We start from the raw sequence: 13665 nt of genomic DNA on the forward strand, positions 1-13665 counted from the left end.
CCAGAGGAGGCCACGGAGATGCTGGGGGGGCTGGAGCCCCCCTGTGAGGACAGGCTGGGAGAGTTGGGGGGTTCAGCTGGAGGAGAGAAGGCTCCAGGGAGACCTTAGAGCGCCCCCCCTGGGCTGAAAGGGGCTGCAGGAAAGGGGGGAGGGATCAGGGGGTGTAGGGGTAGGATGAGGGGTGATGGTTTTAAAATGACAGAGGGGAGATTTGGATCAGATCTAAGGCAGAAATTCTCCCCTGTGAGGGGGGTGAGGCCCTGGCACAGGCTGCCCAGAGGAGCTGTGGCTGCCCCCTCCCTGGAAGGGCTCAAGGCCAGGTTGGACGGGGCTTTGGGCAACCTGGGCTGGGGAAAGGTGGCCCTGCCTGGGGCAGGGGAGTGGGACTGGGTGATCTTTAAGTTTCCTTTCCGACCCAAACCACCCTGTGATTCTGTGATTAACAGAGCTTCATATTCAGTGTGCTCAAGCTCTCCAGGTCACCTGAAATAGCAGTCTGTGCATCAAATAGCTGCCGACCTAAACTTGAGTTTCAATCACGGAGGGCATTCAACCAATGCATTTTCTAATTTTCCGCTGGAAAGCAAGTATCAACCAGATTTTATTGGGAAGAATTAGTAACTGCTTGCTCAACTGCAGTAATGCCATGTATTATGTCCTCAAAGAAACGTCGAGAATTGTCCCTCCAAAGTAAATATGAAGAGAGAGATTAATCCTCTCCTGGAGCACAAAAGGCTGCTGATCTAGCAGATGCTGCCTGCGAGAAAACTCCTTTCTCTTTGCCTCAAGGTAGAAGCGAGGAGCCTGGCTGGAGCGGGGCCGGCAGCCCGAGCTGTGCCCCCGCCCGGGGGGGTCGTGGCTGGCAGGGTCACTCAGATGCCTTCAGCTGTTCGTCACTTATTAAAAGGGTAAAATGTGCCAGAGAGAGCATCTTTGAGCACCAGGAGTGCTGAAACCTGCCTCTGCACTGCTCCTTCCTCTTGTGGTTTGTCCCAGAATTTGCGGTATTTTTAACTTTCCTGAAGATCCAGGTCCTGGAGGCACGTGATGATATGAGCCGATGACATTTTTTGGGGGTGTGTAAAGCAGGTCTTGTTGCTATGAAGAAAACCTTGAAAACGCAAACTATAACAAGCATAAAAAAAAAAAAAAAAAAAAAAAAAAGGAGGAAGGACCCATATTTATTTAGCCTCCCCCTGGCTCTCGCTGCTTCTGGGCTGCTGACTCCCAGTTCTGGCTTCCCACAGCCCTGCTGACCTAAAAGCATGATGGCTTTCCCTGGGCTATTGCCTTAAAACTTCTGTTTTTCTGGGCAAGCCAACACTCCTGGAAACGCAGGAAGTTATTTGTACAAGATGAATGTTAAATGTTCTCCACAAACGTTTCCATCCGTTCCTCTATTCATCAGAGGAGGAGAGTAATTACCAGTGTGACAATGCTGCAAGTCAATCTTGGCTTGGGAGAGATGAAGACAAATGGTAATAACTGAATTTCAAATGTAGATGTAGTTGCGTTTAACACTTATGAGCAGCAATAAAGATGAAGGTTGTAATTGTATCTGCAATCTCAAAGCTCACAACATAATTTTATATACTCAAACATCTGTTTTAGGATCATAGCTGAGAGTGTCAGATAATTGGCTTTTTTTTTTTTTTTTTTTAGACCTATCAGTTAGGCACCATCAAGTTTATTATAAATTCAAACTCGTTTATTAGTAAACACGACTTGTGTTGAACACCACCGCGGTGCAGTAGTCCTGGGGATGGTAAGTGTGTTTGCAGGATGCTGATGCACGGCAAAACTCCCGGCTCCCCGCAGCGCTGACCCTCCGGAGAAGGTGCCGGTGCTTTACCCGTCCTCTGGGAATTCCGGTTAAGGAGCGGTGGGGAATCCTGCTGCAAGCCTGGGGAAAACTCTTCTGGGATAGCAGAGGTTGGTGGAGACCTTCATGACCTAGAGACCTGGCGGCCGGTCACAAGTGGTGACCTCAGGGCTCGGTGTTGGGACCATTTCTGTCCAACCTCTTTATTGATGATCTCCACAAGGTCACAGAGTGTCATCAGTAAATGAGGTGGAATGTCGATCTGCATGAGGATGGGGAGGTTCTACAGAGAGACCTGGATAGGTTGGATCGGTGGCCAACATCAACGGGATGAGCTTCAACCAAGGCAAGTGCCAGGTCCTGCCCTTGGGCCACCACAACCCCCTGCGTGGCCACAGGCTCGGGGAGGGGTGGCTGGAGCTGTCTGGGGGAGAAGGGTCTGGGGGTTCTCACTGACCAGCAGCTGAGCAGGAGCCAGAAATGTGCCCGGGTGGGCAAGAAAGCCAACGGCCTCCTGGCTTGTGTCAGCACTGGTGTGAGCAGCAGGAGCAGGGAGGTGACAGTCCCCTGTGCTCTGCACTGGTGAGGCCACACCTGGAGGCTTGTGTCCAGGTTTGGGCACCTCAATCCCAGAGAGATCTGGAGGGGCTGGAGCGAGTGCAGAGGAGGGCAACGAGGCTGGGGAAGGGCTGGAGAATAAATCCTGTGAGGAGCCAGGGAAGGAGCTGGGAGTGTTCAGGGTGAGGAGGAGGAGGCTGAGGGGAGCCCTCATCCCTCTCTGCAGCTCCTGACAGGACATTGCAGAGAGGCCGGGGCTGGGCTCTGCTCCCAGGGGATCAGGGACAGGACAAGAGGGAACGGCTGGAAACTGCCCCAGGGGAGGGTCAGGCTGGGCAGGAGGAGAAAATGTTTCCCAGTAAGAGTCCGAGAGTGGAACAGGCTGCCCAGGGAGGGGGGAGTCCCCATCCCTGGGGGGGTTTCAGGGCCGTTGGGATGAGCTGTGGGGGATGTGGGGTAGGGGAGAACTTTACAAAGGGAGTGGGGCTGAGGGTTGGACTCGATGACCCCGAGGGGCTTTTCCAAGCTGAAGGACTCTGGGATTCTGTGGCCTGCTTGCCCAGGATTACGAGCACGCCTTGTCTCCGCCTCGCTGGATCATGGTTTTGGGAACGCACAGCACTGGTGCAACAGTGTGGTGCCTCCTTGGCTTTCTCTCGTTTTATTTTCTGTGCCAGTAGTAAAGCTGATGGAGAGGAAGGTCTCATGCTGGGCCAAGCCCAGGAGGTGCCGTGCAGGCACCCATCCCAGCCCTGGCTCTCTGGGATGCTCCTACAAGCAACGGAGGTTTTTGGGGAGCAGCAGCACCCCGTGATTAGCCCCCCCGGCCCCCTGTGAGTGCTGGGCAGGTTGTTTTGTCTGTGCAATTTCCCAGCCGTTGCATGGTGGGATGCAGAAAGCTCTTCTTGCTTCTGCAGCTTCGTGCCGGGCAGCAGCACCTGGGTAGAATTTCGTGCTCTTCATCTGCAGCCTGGTCCTTCCCCTCGCCCCGGGGGCTGCGGCACCTGCCCCTGAGCTCGGCTCAGCCGGAGGCACCGCGCCGGTGCCGTGATGCCGCGTCTCTGGCTGAGGATCCGCGGTGCCTCGGAGACACACCTCGGCCTTTGCCATCAGAGGGGAGTAATTAAATTTAATAGAAGTCACCCTCGATGTTATAGCAGTAGTAATTAAATGTAATTGGAGATGTGACTTCTAAACAAGGCCGTATTTTTTTTTTCCAACAGTACATTTGACGTCAGGAAGAACAAACAAATAACCAAGGACACGCAGGAGCAGTGTGTGGAGCGAAGTCGTTACTTTACCCCATCTCCATCACACGGGAAACGTGCCTCTGCCTCAGCTTAATTAAATGATGGTACCGGCCAGTAACAGGTGGGAGAAATCCGCTGGTGTTAGAGTACCTTGTGTATCAAAAAAATAATAGCAGCAGCAGAAGCTAAGGAAGTTCTTGGATTTGGGCTGCCCTTTCTCTGGAGGAGGCTGTTCCCGCGCAGGCCTCCCTGCAGAGGGATGAAGAAGGCAGCACTTTGTCGACTGACTTTGTTGTAAAACCTTTGCTGCTTTGAAGAGCCCTTAGTGACTGAAGCACGTATTAAAAATAACATAATTGTCAGCCCGCTATGGAGTTTAAAACTAAAAACGTGGCCTTTGGTGATGGCGTGGTTTGCCAAAACCTGGTCAATTAGAAATTAGCTAATTAAAAAGAGTAAACATGGTGTAAATAAAGCTCTCCTCCTCAAGCCCAGGGAAAATATGCACTAAAAAAAATCAGCAACTGCTGCTTCCATTACCTGTGCCCTCTCGTGCCCTGTGGAAATGTCACTCGGGGCCGGAGAGAGCCCCGGCAGCGGGGACGGGGACCCACTCGCTATCCAGTGCCCTTGGCTGTTGGAACTGGTGAATGTCACCCTGGAAGGTGAGACCTGGACCCTCACGGGGAATTAAACACGCAGCACAGCCCTGGTCTTCAAAACCAGGAGCTGCGGAGAGTGTTTTACGTGCAGCATTTATTATTACACGGGAATAAAGGAGCCCAACCTGCGGTCTGGCACGGCGCGGATCCGCGGTGGACAGCACTGCTGGGGCAGATCTGCCACTAACCAGCTGCGGCGGAGGCTGAGAGGACTAAGAAATGCTCTGGTTTAGTTTTTTAATCTGAATTATTTTCCCACAGATGGTTTAAGAAGTTCAGCCCTGCGGTCTGTGCGCCGGTGTTTGATACCCAGGGTGTGTGTAGACGGGTAACACAGAAGGGACGGACTTACGGGCATCATTAAATGTTTCAGCTACTCTTAAGCAAAAAAAGTGACTGTGGGGGGCGGACCCGTGGTGTGTGTTAACCCAGGTCTAACTGTGATGCTGCCGCTGACTTTGGGTTTGGGTTGGCTCCGCTGCGGCAGCCGGGTACCGGGCAGGGCAGGACCGTTGGGGGTGAGTATCGATACCACACCAGACATTTCAGTGGGCAAATGATGTGTGGTCAGCTTGAATTCTTCAGATAGATAATTCAGTGACAGGCAGCTCGAGCGCTTGGAAATAGCATTAAGCCCGACATGGCTGTTCGTCTTATTGCAGAGGATCGAAGAAACACCGGAGCCTGAATTGCTGAGCTCTATCACCGTGTCATTCCTGGACGTGTGACTATTAAGTGCTGGGGGAGAACGAGGCCAGATGTGTACGTGGCCTCTTTGACAAGGGAAGAGGAAATGCCGAACTCTTGGACTTGCCAAGCGCTTGGGAATGGGCGCGGGAGCAGGGTCCCTCCACGGTCCTTCCTCAAACAGCGAGGGGAGGGATGCAAAGCCGTTTCTAACAACATCAGGACAATTCTAATCATCTTTTTTTGTCATCAGTTTGCATCCTCCTGAAGAAAAGCAGCTTCTCCCGGACGCTTCGTGGGCAGGTTTTCTCCAGATACGTTTCGGGTTAAGCAGCGGTGAGTAAAGTGCAAATATGTCAAAATTTTTCCCGATTTAGCTCTGCTTCGGAAGGGACAGGGAGGAACAGCTGAATTGCACCAGTTTCTGGCGAGACCGTAATGTGCTTAGCTAAGTTGTCAGGGAGAATTAGCGCAGTTCGACATCATGAAGCGCTATCCTTAAATCCTGTTTCTGCTTCTCACAAAAATCAAGTGTTTCCGTGACAAAGGAAAATCTGTTTTGACACACTTCAGGGTCTTGGGTTGTATTATCCAGCCTTGATTTTGTTGTCTCAATTTCAGACATTAGTCAGGGAGGATGATAAGACAATAATAAAAGGCACAGAGAGAGGAGAGAGCCCTCCTGTTGCCGTGTTTTGGTGGGGATTTTGGAATTAGGAGCAGGAATACCAGACTGAGAGTGCTTTGGTGTCAAACCCGGCCAACCTCTGGGGAGGCACGAGGCTGATTTTTAAGGCTCAGGTGTTGGAGACATTTCCCAAGGCAACAAGTACCTTGTGTTTCTCCATGAGTCAAATCAAGGTAGAGGCCTCAGGTCTGCGGGACACGCAGTGCATTTCCAAAAGGTCCTTGGCCTTGGCAGCTGCCTGTGTGTGATTTCTGTGGTTTCTGCATCCCCTGTCATTGCTTTTCTGCATCCTAAGCCATCTGAAAGACTGAGCCACGTCTGAAGATGGGGACTGAGCTTCCTAAAGCTACCTAGATGTATTACTCTATTCTTAAAATTTCTATTTGTAAGCAGGAAATTTTTTTTTTTTTATTTTTTTTTTTTTTTTTTTTTTTTTTTTTTTTTTTTAGGGACAAGCAGAGCATAACGCAGGACCCTGGTCGCTGCGGCAGCCCGGCGATGAGGGTTGTGCGCAGCATCATCTGCTGCCTGCGAAGGGCCTTCCTGGGCTGAAGAGACAGAGAGCTGCAGCGAACTGGTCTCAGGCTAAAATGACATTGCTGTTCACTCCCTGCTGCTGGTTGTCAGTGGTCATACGGGTGAGAGCTGTAAATGCGAGATCTGAAAGTGGTGGAGGACCTCAGCAGCTATTAAGAGTTTCTTTTCTATTCCTAGAGAAATAAGCCCTGGATAGAGAATGAAATCCCTTTACATTGCAATATCTTCTGTGAGCTGCAGGGAATTTGCTTGCCTTATGGACAGGATCCACAGTAAGCTCCTTTTCCACTTAGGCTGATGATATTTGCCATGCATCAGAACAATATTTGATCGCTATCTGGGTTTGTGGTTTTGTTTTTTTTTTTTTCCATCCCCCAGAAGACACACCTCTTCCTTACATTCATGTTCATGAAATTCAAATGCACAGTGAGTTGAGCAAAAAGATCCTGTGGCACAAAGTTTGTGTAGAGCTTACAGGGGAGTTGTTTATGATTTTATTCCAGATCATGCATTTAATTCAGCGTAGCTGGTTGATAATGCTGCCTCTTCTAAAAGGTATTAAAAAAAAAAAAAAAAAGTAGTCTCGGACATGTGCCAGCGAGCGAATAGTGCCATACCTGCAATGGTTAAATTATCAAGGCAGCTTGGGTTTCCTCTCTTCCCTTTTACATTTCAGTTTTTCTGATTTTGTTCTTTTAAAAGCCACCGGCAGTTCTGAAGCGTCAACTTGTTGTCTTCAGGAAGCAAATGCCTAGGGAGGGATTTTAATATTGTTTTCTCTAATTGCTGGAAAGTGAAGGTTAAGCGAGATAATCAGGCACTGGGTAGAGCTGGCAGATGACAGTCATTGCAGATAAAAAGGTCTGGTGTCAGTTATGATACGGTTTAGCGTTGTAGCAGTAGTAAAACCGGCACAATGTCATTAGAGTCTTTATAGGACAAACATTTCAGAAGCTGGCTCTATATCCCAGTGATGTCTGTGCAAACACCCCCGCTCACTTTTAAAGCTTGAATAAAATCCGAGAAGATTGCTAAGCTAGTCGTAATGTCTCCAAGGTCGGAGGAAGCTCCTTGTATGATCTTGTCTGTGTAAAAGGAAAAATAAAACACTCCACCAAAGAGCCAAACTAACCCCGATGCCTAAAGAAACAACGTAATAAAATCCTGCATGTAAAAGGAATGTTTGGATAGATAAACTGTGAAGGAACATGCCTTTCTTTACCCATGGCAGACGGACATCTCTACTGAGCTCAGCAGCTGAAATGACTCTATTAAATCCATGTTGACTTTTGTCCTTCAATTCTTTTGTCTTTAAGCTCTATCTGTATGTATATAATTCAATACATATTTATTTGTTCGGGTTCTTGTGGCCTTTTAATAGATGTCATCTGCCTCTGAACAGCGATTTTCCTTGGTGATGCCTCTCCATCACCGCCCTTAGCAGCCTTTGCTGACTAATCAAGATGTAGCTTTGTCCCGTTCTCGCGGCTGGCGGGTATTTCTGCAGCTCTGTGAGGTTTTGTCGTTCATTTGGATGCTTTGCCAGTGCGTTGTGCACCTGCACAATGTCAAATACATATTGCCCACAGCAGCATTTAATAGACTTCCTGATGTCAATGTAAAGTCAATAACTCAAGATCTTAATTGCAGGACATGTCTGGATGCTGGCTCACCTACTATATTTTTCTGTGTCAAATAACTCCTGATCTTTGGAACAAAACTAGAATATTGTTTTCTCTATGACCCTAGGAAACAAAAATAACATTTGTGAAATGCAGTGCTGCAGAGTAATGTTCATTTGCCTGGAGAAAGAGCTCCAAAGTGTGTCCTTTTCTCAGTACAATAAACATTTACCAAATTGTTTCAATAAGTCAGTTTTACAGAATAAAAAGGAAAAGGATTTGAAGATTCTCATTTGTGAGACCAGAAAGGAAAAGCTGATGTATAGGCAAAAATACTGATTAAAAGCTGCCCTTGTCCTTATGAGATGAATGCAAAACATCTCAATATATGGTGTGCTGAGCTTGGGGAGTGCAACCTTTTCATGGAGTTGATTATTGAGCTACTACTACCCTTAATCAGTCAGCAATTGAATGGAGAGCTGAGGCTCAAATTCTCTCCCCTGATTGTCGGAGCCCTGCACCGGAATTAATCCTGGCAAATTGTCAAACTGGGCCTGAAAATCAGCAGCTTTAAATCCTCCAGGACTGGTTCCTTCACAGAGGGAGCGAGGGGCGGGAGCGGCTCTGCGGGGACCCACGTGGGGGCTGAACGGCCAAATACTCTTTTGTTGGCTAAAGACTCGGTTGCTGCTGTTGTCAGAAAGGTGACAGAGCATCTGGCTGGATTGATGAAGAGATATATGAGAGAAAGAGAGAGGGAAAAACTTTGGGCTATATTTAGTGTAAGTGTTTTTTGCTTGTGTCGCGGGTGTGAGTCTTTCCACGCTGGTCAAGCACTGATGGTATTGGCCTTTTTGCTTTACAGCTGGAATGTCAGTAAAGTGAGATCCCCGGGACTCGGTGTGGTATCCCGTTGTCGAAGTGATTTTCAAGCACCCGAACACGTGTGTGTGTGTGTGTGTGTAAGGTGTACGTATGGGTGCAGCTGGGCACGGCAGGGAGAAGGAAGAGCAGAGCCCTGACCTCCAGGACAAACATTCTGTCCTTTGCGTATGTGCTGAATCCCCAAATTATGTGGTTTTAGGAAAGGCAAGACTTTCTGAGACAGCGATAGCCAGACTTAAATCCTGCTGTTGAGGTGGCAAGTGGTTCCGGGCATCTCGACAGGCAGGCAGGAGCCTGGCACAGCCGGTTACTCCAAAAGATGGCACTATTTTTCTATTTCACTAAAGCAAATTCCCTCTCCAAACCAGACTCGTTCACTATTGAGCCTCTCTCAAAAACATCATTTTTCCAAGGTTTTACATACAGTAAAGTCCATTATTGTGAAGGCCAAATTGCTGCCAAAAAAGCCTTCAGCTAAAAAATATATATCTATAAACTAATAACACATCATTCTGATGAAAAATAACATGCAGGGAAGGAGTTTTTCTCAATTATTAATGGCCAGTGTTTGTTATATTGTTGTGTTTGGTCCAAGAAGCCTTGATGGAGAGAGGCAGCTTTTCAACATGAATGGCACTTCAACTGGAATTTTATAAATTTTACAAAGAAAAGCCCTGGAATATTTAAAACTCCTGCTGATATTAAAGAAGGGAAGCTGCACGCTGGGAGAGTGGGATCAGTGGTGGGTGCTGCTGTCGCCAGGGAGGAGAAGACAAAGCACAGGGTGTGTTTGGGGGGGCTCCCTGGGTGGAAGCGTCCCCAGCGTAGCCCTCTGAGCCCATAATATGAAGAAATTCGGGTATTAGCTAAGACAGACACGATATCTGGCTCTGACACTCTGGTCGCTGTAAGAGGTTCCTTCCTTTCAGCAAGGGGGCAGGTGCCTTCACCGGAGCTGGGCACCGGCCCCATGGCACCTCACCTCTGGTGAGCCAGCTCTGACCCTGATGAATTTTTTAGGGTTAGGTTAGGATTTAAACACTTGATCACAGCATGTTACAGTTGTATTTGATGCTGCCCTTTGGCTGCCCTTTTCCTTCCCATGGAAAACGTCAAGACGTGGTGTCTGTCTGGAGTGGGGTCTCCCTTGAGTGTCTGGGGGGTGTGTGTGTGAATCCCCAGAAAGGAGATCCCTTTTGGTGACCATTTTAAAAATGAGATGTAAAATACTCTTTTTGTTTATTTATTTTTTTAATCCCCCGGAATGCCATTGATTGGAATATCGCGTTTTCTCTCTGCATGTCGCTGGTTCTGACCCTGCCCAGAAGCCCCCTCCCACTGCCGGAGGGGTCAGCAGTTGCCCTCCCCACCAGCTGGAGACCTTTGGAGACCAGCAACAAGTTTCTAAAGGCTTCACGTTTCCCCATCCCTGTGCATCTCCTCACCCTTCTCCCACGTGGCTTAATATTTCAGACCAAGCCTAGGGCTGCGCACAGAAAACTCGGCGCTTTAGTTGTTTGTGCGCCGGTGGAGGACTGGGCTAGTCTGGTTGTGCGGGGTTTTTGGAGCAGCTGTGACACACCGTGGGTTCCCTCCAGACTAGCTGGGCTCACAGGGATGTGAAAACCCCCCCCTGCCCCAGCAGCTGGCTGGGAAAACCCACGGCAATATTTCTGTCCAGTACAATGTCCCTATATCTGCCCGTGGCAACCTGAGAAATGAAAATTTAAAGCTGAAGGGAGCAGAGACACCAGGTTGAGTGATCTAAAGACCCTCCTATTCCCTGGTGAGCTCACTTAGCCTGATTGCTTAATTGGAGGTGATAATGCCGCTTTTTTTTTTTTTTTTTTTTTTTTTTTTTTTTTTTTTTTTTTTTTGATCTGGCAATAGCTATATTGCAGCTTATGAAATGGGCTGAAAAGCTCAAGAATAGCTGAACAGCAGATGAAAGACCCCAGCGAAGATGACAGGATGAGAACAAAGTTGATTTCATTAAGGAAACGCGGGAATAAAGGAACAGAGCTTTTCAGACCAGCCCCGTTAGAAACCTTGGCAAATTAGTGACATTATGGTTTATTAAATATCATTATGCCAGGGACAAAACCCCCTCCTGCTTACAACAATGACAAAAAGTAAAAGCTAAGAGAAACTGTTTTCTCATTCAAATGCTGCCATTGAACGCAACGCTGAGGTCTCTTGGTTTCAGCTTTTAAAAAATGAGGCCATATACCTACACATAAATCTGGAATTAAACTGTCTGTGTTTCGCACCCAAATTTGAACATTTCAGCCAAAGATCTTGGGTGGTCTAATAACTTTAGACAAACGTGGCCAACGACTCTTTCCGAGAGTCCATTTGTGGGGAAGAGGCTCATACACAGACTTTTCCTATTTTTTTTTTTTTTTGAAAGCTAATTTGCAGTGGTACATGTGCAAGGGAATACATACCGATTTTATTAATGAAAATTAAGCATGTACAAATTCGCCTCGGTGGAGACTGCAGGGTAGGGAAAGGGAAGGTTAATCACACTTAGCGTTTCTATAGTTTTTGTGCTCAGGATTCTCCACACATAGCTGCGGCGTGCCAGACCCCTGATTGGGATGCAGGGCTCCTCGCTGCCCGTCTTCTGTCTCTAGACTGTGGCACACATTGCCAGGAGGATAAAAGAGAAATAAAGATCTCTCGGCCAGCTGATTGTAATGCAAACTCAGAGCCATTTGGCACAGGCCCTGGGTTTAGGCACAGACCTGTTGTCAACAATCAGAGAAGGGAGAAGGGCGCTGGGCTGTGGATGTTTCCGAGGATCACAAGGCTGGTCTTGGGCACGGAGAGCCGGGGACAAACCTGGCGTCAGGAAAGGAGATGCTGCTGGGTCTGGGCTAAGCAGAAACTGGCATCCTCAAGGGTGAAATCTAAATGAGATTAGGGGGGGAAAAGGCCAGTTTTCTTAGGACAAGTCTGCACATCACTCTGAGTGCAAGGCAGGTGCCCTGGGCTAACGGGGGCCGTGTCCCACTGGTGGGGGTAGCACAGCACCAGCCAGCACCCGTGTGCTGGCCTGACCCACCGGTTCAGTGCACGGCCTCGCGGTTTCCTAAGCTGAATTTGTATTCCTAACGCAAGTGAGGCATTTCATTATTTTAAGCTGATTATGACTGACAATGCCCCACCGATGGAGTCGGAAGGCCGTGGAGGGCTTATGGCTTGTTGCTACACAGACTCCAACCCAAGCCAGTAATGGGAGCATTGTTGTAGTTACACACAAGTACGTAATTCCTGCCGAAGACTTGGACAGCCTTTTCTGAGAGTTGACTGAAAGTGCAGGGGGATTTTCAGGTCTTGTGCCCCACTGGAGTCACTTTTTGTACTAACTGGTGCATGAGAGGGGGCCTGGGCCGGGCTGTGGCCGGCTGGCAGGCGGGGTGAGATAGCAGGTCAAGGATGACGGAAAGGAAAGCCAATTCCCTGGTCCATCTCGACTTGTTAAAAGCTATCTGTGTGTCTGTGGATGAAGTCAAATGAGTCCCAGGCTTTGGTCAAGAGATCAACACGCGGTCAGCCCACAGGACCCACTGATGAGATCCCCGTGAAGATGATGCCCCATGTATGCAGCGTGCGTCTTCAAGGGTTTCTATTTTGCAGTGGTAGTGGCCTCTCAGAGCAGCTCCTGTAGAGGTGATAAAGCTCGAGGACGCTACTGGACACGTGCCACTTTGTCCCCACGGTGTGCAGCTGAAGGAGCAGCTCTAACGCACGGACCTGCTGATCGCGCCCGAGCGGGCGTTGGACTATCTGTGCTGGAACAGGATGGAGATGTCAGCTCTGCTGCTGGCTCTTACAAAACCCAAATGAATTCTTACAGAAGCTGACAAAAATACCCTAGTTCCCACTCATTTCAAATCCCGTGAGGTGCCTATCTTCATTTTTAGGCACCTAAGTATTTCTGTAGATCTCCCTCTTGGTGCTTCGTGAGCTTGGGAGTGATCTGGCACATCAAACTTCAGATAAAACAGATGTTTCTGATCCGAGCAGCTTCTAAAATGAGAATCAGAACTTCTCAGGCCTGTGATGAAGTCAGAATTGCTCATGCCAGTGAAAAGCAATTTCTGGAGATTTTGCAGATGTTTATTTGTTTTTAAAGCGAATTTTGAAGGGTTTCTGTTGTAGTTGTTTTTTCATTTATGCTAAAGTGAGAGGTAGGAGAGATTTCTATCAGCAGTAACACATAAAGCATATTGGGAATTGTTTAGGTCAAATAATTTTGCCCTTTTGTAAAACGATGCTTTAGGAATATTATCACATACATTGGTTATATTAGCAATCTGTTTATCCAGGTAACTGAGAGGCAACTGTAGCCTGACGGTTTCTCAGGAAGACAAAGACAGAGTGTAGAGTGTTTATACGATCCTGCATATAAATGACTTATTTATTTTGATAAGATTTTACTGAAATCCAAAAGAGAGATTGGACATACAGCTGTAAAATACTTATCAGCATGAAATAGTGGCCACTTTCTGTGCCTCGTGCTGTGCAGTTGGCGGTACCCATCGGGATGGGTGGCTTTGGTAGATAGATAACCTGTAGCAGAGTGGTACTGTGGCCAGATCCTGATACCCCTTGTCACGTCCCGCTCCAGCGAGGGGGACAAGTGACTCAGATTCGCAAATCCCCAATTGGAGCGGACAACAAGTCTCCAAGTTCAAGCATTTATTAACTACCTACAATGCACTAATTGAACACATGATATACTGGCTAAGTACAGAGCAAGCTGTGGCAAGCAATATAATATGCTTTACATTTCTTAACAGAAAAAAGGAAAAGAGGGAGATAGAGGGAATGGGGGAGTACAGATCACCGGTCTGGGTTCCTGCGCTGCTCCTGCTAGCAAGGATTCCAGGAGGCAGCTATCTTCTTCGCTGGCATCCGTTGTCTTTGCTTCACTGCTCTCTCCAGA

This window comes from Athene cunicularia (assembly GCF_003259725.1).
Source record: "Athene cunicularia isolate RWA chromosome 13 unlocalized genomic scaffold, athCun1 chr13_part1, whole genome shotgun sequence".
NCBI lineage: Eukaryota > Metazoa > Chordata > Aves > Strigiformes > Strigidae > Athene > Athene cunicularia.